General features: G+C 42.9%; 1 pseudogene; it reads right to left on the reverse strand.

Annotated features, from left to right (window-relative positions):
- Positions 1 to 209: 209 nt before the first annotated feature.
- Positions 210 to 1,103, reverse strand: LOC130859379 (40S ribosomal protein SA-like; annotated as a pseudogene).
- Positions 1,104 to 8,685: the final 7,582 nt, after the last annotated feature.

Here is an 8,685-nt window from a genome sequence, read left to right on the forward strand (position 1 = left end):
GATGCCTTCCTACTGGTTGTGTCGGGCTCCTTGCGGTCCTTTCTGGTGTCCGAGGCCGTCTGCTGGTGTTCAGCTGGTTCTCTGTGGGAACTATTGCGTCCTTTGGTGCATTCCCAATGCATCTGTGGAGAGGGATGCATTCCACATCCCTCTACTTCGCCGCCATCTTTTTTCTCTTCTTTTTAAAAAGAAATTGTTTCCTGCTAACCTTATTTCCATTTTCTGTTAAAAGCCTGGGGAGGGAAACCTTCAGACCATTCAGTGGTTGTTCCTACCCTTTCAGTGGCCTGAGCAGTGGAAGCTGCAGACCAGTCCTCAGTGGTGGGCTGAGGGCTCCCACCTTCTGCAGGAACTGCTGGGCAGGCATAGAGGCACCTGCACCTACAGAACCAACTGCAACTGCAGGTAGAGTAGCAGTGAACTTGGGAGCTGGAGCAGTCCATTCACCCTGACGTTCCTCCTTGGCCATGGCCTTCTCAGCGCAGCCTGATCTTCCTTTGCAGTCTCTCCAGCACCTCTGTAGAAGCAGAGATCAGGCATGACCTCACACGGGTGTGCACACGAGATGCAGAACTTCCTGAGCCAACATCCACCACCTCAGACCCATTGAGTGAGCTCCCTTTTTGCTGCAAGGATGGCAGTGTCCACAGGGAGGAGAGGAGCATCTGTGTTACAGGAAGCAGTGGTAGGTGGGTTAACCTACAACACCTCTGTGAGAGGCTAGTCATCTGCTCTGGGATCAGTAACCACCAGAAGACGCGGCCCCTGGAAGGCTGCCTGGATCTGGTTAGTGAAGGCTCTGGGAGGGAAGTGGGCAGCAACAGGAGTGGCTCCAGTGGCAGCAGCAAACTTCAGCACAGACCTCTGGGTAGTGTTCCTGGAGGATGTAACACTGATCAGCCAATTTTTAAATGGTAACTGTGGCACAAGCCACCTGCAGATGCTTCCCCCAGGCACCCTTCAGCTCTATAATGTAGATGCCATCACTTTTCCTTTTGTTGATGTATGGTTCCATTTGGAAGTCACAGTTGATGGGTTCCTGCTACTTGGAATTTGAGGACATCCTCCTCCTTCATTTGTGGGACATTAAGGGCTCTGGACATTGGGAACATTTCCCTTTAAGTGACAACAAGAACCCAGGGTGCTGCGGTATGGACCCCTCTCCGGGTAAGTGAGGAAAGGCTGCATCATCTTTCATTGGCAAGCCTGAACTTTTCTTCACCATCCACAGGAATGGGATCTTAGAGCAAAATGGGTCCAGAAAGAAAATGTCACTTTCATCTACAACATCAAGTTTCATTTAGCCTAAGCCAAAGTTTCTATCTCACTCCCAATTTAAAATTTCTGCTCTTTCCAACATCCCCCTATTTGCAGCCCTCAACATAGGCCTGAGTCATGGGCAGGAATCTTCAGAGGGGAGTGAGAAGTGTATGTCTGAGTATGTCTCCTCACTTCTACTGGTTCTCCAGATTTGGGGTAAAAGGGAGGGGAAGAGGAAGAGAGAGAAACATCCTTCTCTAGTGCTGCTGTTTCAGGTCTCCCCTGGCTACTCCTGCCTGTCTCTGGAGGCTTCCACACCCTGATCTTTGGCTGGTTGCCTGTGTGGATTGCCTGGAGGCACCTTGAGGACCTATACTCTGTGTAGCCCCTGACATTCATGTGAGTGACACACAATCCAGCTGATGTCTTGCTCTCCTCCACTCCCAGCTTTTACAATCACCCTACTGCCATTTTCTGCTTGGGTGAACTTCAAGGAGCTTTAAATCCAGCTACCTTCAAAATATCCTCTTGGCCCATGGAACACTTAGGCATCTCTTCCATGCTGAATAGTGGCGTCACTGCTCCTCTGCTGCTTTTTCTCCTTACCCTGCTGTTGCCTGCTCCTCTGCTCCTACCTTCAGGGCGCTCAGACAGGGCACGCTAGGTTCACATGTGCCCTCCACATCTGGGGAAGGGATCATGTGTCAGTCTCCCAAGAACTTCTTCCCTCTCCACTGCTTGGGAGGCAGCACATTCTGGGCCTGAGAGTGTCTATAACTCAGCCAGCATCCAGAGAGGAGTGAGAAGCCAGGCTCCCCTTCTTGCAGGCAGCCCTGATTTCTTGGAGTGGTTCTCTTAGAGCTACTCTCATTTGACCTAAGAAGTAAGTAACTCATGGGGAACGGAGGAGAGATGACACAACAGTTCCTATTCAACCAACAACTCATTAGTAAGAAGTTCCTACGTAAGCAAACTGAATTTGAGTTTCTTATCTTTTCTTATGTAGGTGGTGGGGTGCTGCAAGTCTATCTGGTTTAACTTTTAATAACATCTGCCTATGTACCTAGCATCTCCTCTTTAGCATGTGAGGGTTCTTTCAGCTTTGCTGTGCAGCTCAGAGTCCATGACAAGAGGAGCCCCGTTTATCATGCTGTTAAATAAATTTAAATATATCTAATATAATATTTTACCAAATTTTGATCTTATATTTTATAACTTGCTTTTTCTTACTTACAGGTGGATTGCAAATTTTACCCTGTTACTAAATGTGCTCTGAAATGTTATTTTTAATACCTGTGAGAGGGAGACAAAGAATCTCTCACAGCATCAGTAATATTCAGGATGGGTCTCAAAGGGTGAGTCATAGTTTTCTAGGGAGAAAAAAGGGAAACCTCATATTAAAAGATATAAAAGCAAGAAAGAACATCGCATGTTCTGGGAATTGGGAGGAGGAGGAAGAGACTTGATCTACACAATCCTGTGAAATTGGAGGGTAAATACTTATTACTGCTATGATTACTATTACTATTATGATTCATTTTATTTTCAAAAGAGGAAACTGAGGCTTAGATAGAGTAAGAGATCTGTCCGTGGTAAAGCCAGAATTCAAAGTTAAGACTTCTGGAAACTAAGAGGAAACAATGTAAGAAGGAAAGTCAGAAATCACGGAAACCCAAAGTCATGACAAAGACACATCCAAAGTCGTGTCCTGGAAGTGAGAGGGTGGAGAGGGAAGGAAAACCCTCTCTCTGTTATTTCCAATTCAGTCCCTTTTGTTCTCAGAGAGGCCTGGGAAGTTGACCACCAGCTTCCCTCATCTGATGAGTGAAATGTAATAAATGTGTGCTTTTCCTTTTTGTACAAATGTGAAATAGTTTCCAAAATTAGCCCTGTCCAACAGTTACAATCCCTAAGTTCCCAAACTCTCTCAACAGGAAACAAGCAGTGGACATCCAGATGTTTCTCCTCCCAGTGTTTGTCTGTGCAGTGTTTACATTTATCTTTTTCTTGTCAACTCATGACTTTATGAAATGCTTTATTATGGTGATTGGTCATATGTACAAAAGTCCTAGGAAGGGGAACTGAGGGCAGCCTGGGTACAGGGTGACACGTAGCTCCTTAGCCAATGATCCATCTCAGAAAACCGTTTCTGAGAGCCACACTTCCAGTAAATGCTCAGAGTTAAGGAATTCACCAAGATGTGACTCAGCTAAGACTGTTCCTTTTCTTTAAGAAGAGAATTAGCACAAGGAACAACCCTGATGAACTGCCCTTTGAGGGTAAGAAGGAGAAGGATCTGCCTGAAAACCGTGCACTCTACCAAAGGCTGTGAATACCAAGAGGACATCTCCCTGCAGGAAGAGAGATGGAAGGAAGGTGGGATAGTAAATAATAAATGGGTTCTATCACCTTGAGTGTCATTAGTTACCTCTTACCTTGTGCCAGGGACTGGGCTACAAAAGGTCAGTATTTTGTATACATTGCCTCTAGTAATCCTCAGAACAATCCTAAGAAGGAAGTATTATTTTCCTGCCCTGTTTATAGACGAGGAAACTGAAACCCAAGGCAGGTTAAGAAAACGAAAATGTTACATATCTAGTAACTGGCTGAGCTGGGAATTCAACCTGGGTCTCAGTCCAAAGAGATTATGCATTTGACTCACTATTATATTATGAGTACAATGGACATAATTCTATTATTTAAAAAAAAAAAAGGTGGAGACCCATTTTGTTCTGATTCTCCAAGGAGGAGACGGGACTTTGCCTCAGTTTCTAACAACACCAGAACTGTCTGTTTTTCTCTCTCTTACTAACGTTTTAATGAAGGTATTTCTCTTCCTTCCTCTATGGCAGTTATTTTGATGAGGTGGGGGGGTCACTTTTGATCACATTTTTTATCTTGCTTTCCAGCTGCCATTGTTTCATTCTTTCTTTGAATCCCAAAGAAGGATATGAAAGGCAAAAGCACATACCTGATTAGCAATGGAAAAAACAAACAAAACAAAACCAAACAGCTACAGGATTGGATCCTAGAAGTCTTTCTTCTTCCAGGTAACTGGTGACCAAAGTGATCATTTATCATATTTTCAATTGATATCACACTTGACTATTTGATTTTTTTCCTCCTCTTTAATTATGATTTTTGTCAAAACTCCATGTTCTTTGTCCCACTGTTAAAGCAAGGGAAGGAAGAAAAAACAAAGATAAATATAATCAACTTTATTTGGATCTGTTATGTCTCATTAGCAATTTTATGGTTTGGGTATAGAGTAATACTTAGTACAGAAAAGGCATTTACTCTTTCTGTTGTTTTGTTTTTTTTTAAACTAAATGTTTAATTGTTTTATCCCCTTTGGCCTCGCTAGAGAAAGGCCAATATCCTCCACACATATACTGTAAGAATGGGCATCAACAAAAGTCGAACATCTGCTCACCAGACCTGCCCCTCAGTCTTCTTCTTAAGCACCAGGGTAAGCATCTCAAGTTAGTCTCCAGTTCGACTTTGCAAGAATGCTGCAGAATCCTCTGTAGTGTTTTTGCCTCTCACCTTTCCTGGGAGTTTATTGGGGGCTTTGAAGTTCTCCTGAAAAACAAGGTCTCTGTGTTTCACTTATGGCTGAGCCAACCCTGGGGCCTTGGTTCCATCAGCTCCTTATTAAGTGTTTAGTAATTTCAGTTTCCACCTTTTGGTCTTGCTTGCTTTGCAAACATCTGGAGAGAATTAGCTCCCAGGCCTCTGTAACATACCCATTTTGTGGTTCTAGGGAGAATTGTGCGCATGGGGATGTTGTTGCTCTTAACGAGCTTTCTTTATGGTGTTCAACTGTAAAAGGTACCCTTGTTAATATTAATAGACAAAGAGAAAGTGAGGTTGTTCCACCTCTATTTAGCTCTTGCCTTCTTGACTGTGCGTGAGCCCTTCTTGCTGAGAAGGAAAGAATACATATCATGAAGAAGGGAATGAAGCGCGAGATAAAAGAGTACGTCATAAGAAGAATAACCATAATGTTCAGGCGCTTGAAATGAGTAGAAGTCTATCCCTGCATGAGGCAGTACAATAATTGCTGGCATTGCATTTTTTTTTTTAAGGAAACTTCCTTAATCTTTTTTTAAAAAATACTTATTTATTTGATTTTTGGTTGTGTCGGGTCTCAGTCGCAGCATGTGGGATCTTCATTGATATCCTCGCTGTGGCGTATGGGATCCTCTGGTGCAGCGCACAGGCTTCTCTCTAGCTGTGGTGCGGTGGGCTCTGTAGCTGCTGCACGCAGGTTTTCTAGTTGTGGCCCTCGTGCTCAGTAGTTGCAGCGTGTGGGGTTAGTTGCCCCACAGCACGTGGGATCTCAGTTCTCCGACCAGGGATGGAAGCCACGTCCCCTGCATTGGAAGGCAGGTTCTTAACCACTGGACCACCAGGGAAGTCCCTACATGTGCCTTTTAAATACTTTGAGATGTGGCTGGTATATATGTATTAAGGTTTACTGTAAGTATAAAACCACACTCTAGATTTGGAAGACTTAACATAAAAATTGTAAAATATCTCAATAGTTTTTATATAGATTATATGTTCAAATGATAATAATTTGGAGATACAAGGTTAAATTCAATTTTACCTCTTTCTTTTTAGTTATTTAATGTGGCTATTAGAAATTTTTAAATTATGTAAATGGCTCTTCTTTGTGTTTTGCGTCACGTTTCTATTAGACAGCCTTGCATTGAAGCACCAGACAAATGATTTAACAGGATATGACTCTGGACTTGCAAGAGTCCCATGACTGGGAATCCGTGTGACATCAACGTGAACAGGAGAGGTGTCAAAAGAAGCATTAAGAAAATGTCATCCTGAATCTCAACAACAGGAAAAGGTGGCCAGGAAACTACTGATTGGTAAGCTTTTTCTCGGTACAAAATTCTAGAACCAATGATTAAATACAAGATTTATAAGCAAATTAGAAAACAAGTGGATGAGTACAAGAAACTGGCCGAGTTCACTAGGAAGGCATATACCACATCAAATTCACTACCATTTTGACGAAATGGCTGCACTGACACATCTAGGGAATTATATAAACATGCCTGATTTCAGCAAACTATTGGACAAAACTTCTCGTGACGTCCTTGCAAACAAATTTCAGAAAGTTGTGTTAGAGAATAGTAATCGGGTAAAACCACAGCTGGTTGAATATGTGTATTCAGTCTTTAAAATTTACCTATAGGAAGGTTTATAGGGGAGGTCACAAAACTAAAAATTAATGGAATTAATATGATGGCTACCAAAATCAACACTCAGAAAAGAATGCCACAGTAATGGGACTGTGACATACAACTACCATACGTGTAAAGCACTTAGTTCATAAAAGGAAGTGTGTACATACAGCACTGAGGTAGCCTGGCTTGAAAATAATTAATTAATGAAAAGAATTAATTTTTTAAAACTAAATGTGAAATATGCTTGTGGAAAAATATCATAGGAAGTAGTAATCTCACTCGATTGTACTTAACTGGCCAAACCCAGAATATTTTGTTTAGTTTTTGGATAACTACAGTGGTTGGGGTGTGGAGGGGGAGGTTTTAACAATGAGAAAATGAAGGCCCTACAGGCTGACAAAGAGCAGTCATGATGGCTGTGACATGATAGCCGTGCTCAATGCTATCACTTGGAGAGTGTGGACATTCTGCTTTGATACAAAATACAGGCAGAGCCAAGAACAATTAGTGGAAGTTACAGGAAAGGTAGGAACAGGACTTCATGAAGAAGAATTTTTGGAGCTCTGCGTTGGGAGAGACTGGGTTCCCATGGCATTCATCAGGAATGTTAAGATACTTCTACACTGGAAGGAGACTGAAATAAGTGAGCTCTTTAAATTTCCAGTTCTAAAATCGGAAACCCTATTAGTACAGGGAGTCTTTAAATATTCTACACGTTTCCACTTTGGTGAAATCAAGCTAAGTACCATCTGGAAGTTTCTTGAAAATGATGAGGCATCAGAAATTAGACTATCAGGAAACCTCGTATGTGCTGGCTCTCTGTGTGTGTTTGGGTGTGGGGATGAAGCAAAGCCCTGTTTTATAGGGTTTGCCAATTTCTATGGTGTAAAGACTCCTACCACAGCAAATGTTAATCTACTCACAGTTTAACAATTGGCTCCCAAATTTCCTAAAACTTTAACATGGCTTTCACAGCCAGTATGAGCTGGCTCCAGTTATCTGCTACTAGCCCATCACCTGGCAGTCAGAAGGTGGTGTCAACAAGACAGATTTGATCAATCGAATGTTGCATATTGTTTTTTGTTTTTCATGTTTACTCTGGGTCACACACTGTGAAAGGTGTTAATATGTGACGTGGTATTTTCCCTCAAAGCATTTAAGGCCAACTAGCAGGGGAAGGGCATGGGTTGGGGGGACAAAGATTAACACACACAGAACAGATAGAGAGTATTTTAGGACATGGTGCAAGTGCTGACCACATATATCTATGCTGGTAAAGCAGTGAAGGCACAAGAGCTAATGTATATTGAGTGTTGAAATGCTCCATGTGTAGTGTGAGCCACTTCTCAAAACTCAAGACACATAATCTTAACCCTGTAAGGTGGCCGTTGTGCCATCGTGTGGATGAGGAACCAGTGCTCAAAAATATGAAGACATGAACCTGAGGCCACACCGCTGGTCAGAACACAAGACCCTCTGAATCCTTACATCCAGTTCATTCCACCATTCCCTCCTTTGCGTCGTCAGGGAAAGAAGAGGTGGACTGGGATGGTGTGGCTCCCGAACCCTGGCTGACCCAGAAAGCAAGGCAAGGCAGCCGGCAGAGAGGTCACGCTCCCGTGCCCTGCCCATCCAAGCTGCTCCCTCTGCTCCTTCAGAATGACTGGGACGTGGGCTTCAGTTTTTGTTAGAAGTTCCAGCTGTGTGAGTTAGGGCCGTAAATAGCTCCCTGAGCCTCAGTTTCTTCTTCCATAAAGTGAAAAGAAATACTATCTAATTTACACTTTGCTGAGATTAAATGTGTTAATTTTACAAAACATCTAGCACAACGCCCAGCACAGAGGGAGCATTCCATAAATATTAAAATCCTTTCCCTCTGCACAGGTGCGTGGTCCTCTCCCTAGCAGATCTGTCATATGTGTCTTTATGTCTTCAGCAATTAGCACAGTGCCTGGCAGAGTCCAGGTAAGTCTTGTTTAGTTACAGCAGTGATTCATTCCTCTGGGCCCAGAAATACTTTTTACATTAAATAAAACAAATATATATATACACACGTAAAGATCCATTCCAGTGTTGAGAAGTTAGTGTATACTTTTCTCAGGGCTGGTCATTCCACGCAGATGAGGACATCCTGATGGTCTGCTCTGCTCAGCCTGAAAGCTGCCTGTATCTGCTCATTAACTTCAGTGAGGTGTCATCTTTCTGCCATGATCTTTCC

This window comes from Hippopotamus amphibius, chromosome 1 (assembly GCF_030028045.1).
Source record: "Hippopotamus amphibius kiboko isolate mHipAmp2 chromosome 1, mHipAmp2.hap2, whole genome shotgun sequence".
Taxonomy (NCBI): domain Eukaryota; kingdom Metazoa; phylum Chordata; class Mammalia; order Artiodactyla; family Hippopotamidae; genus Hippopotamus; species Hippopotamus amphibius.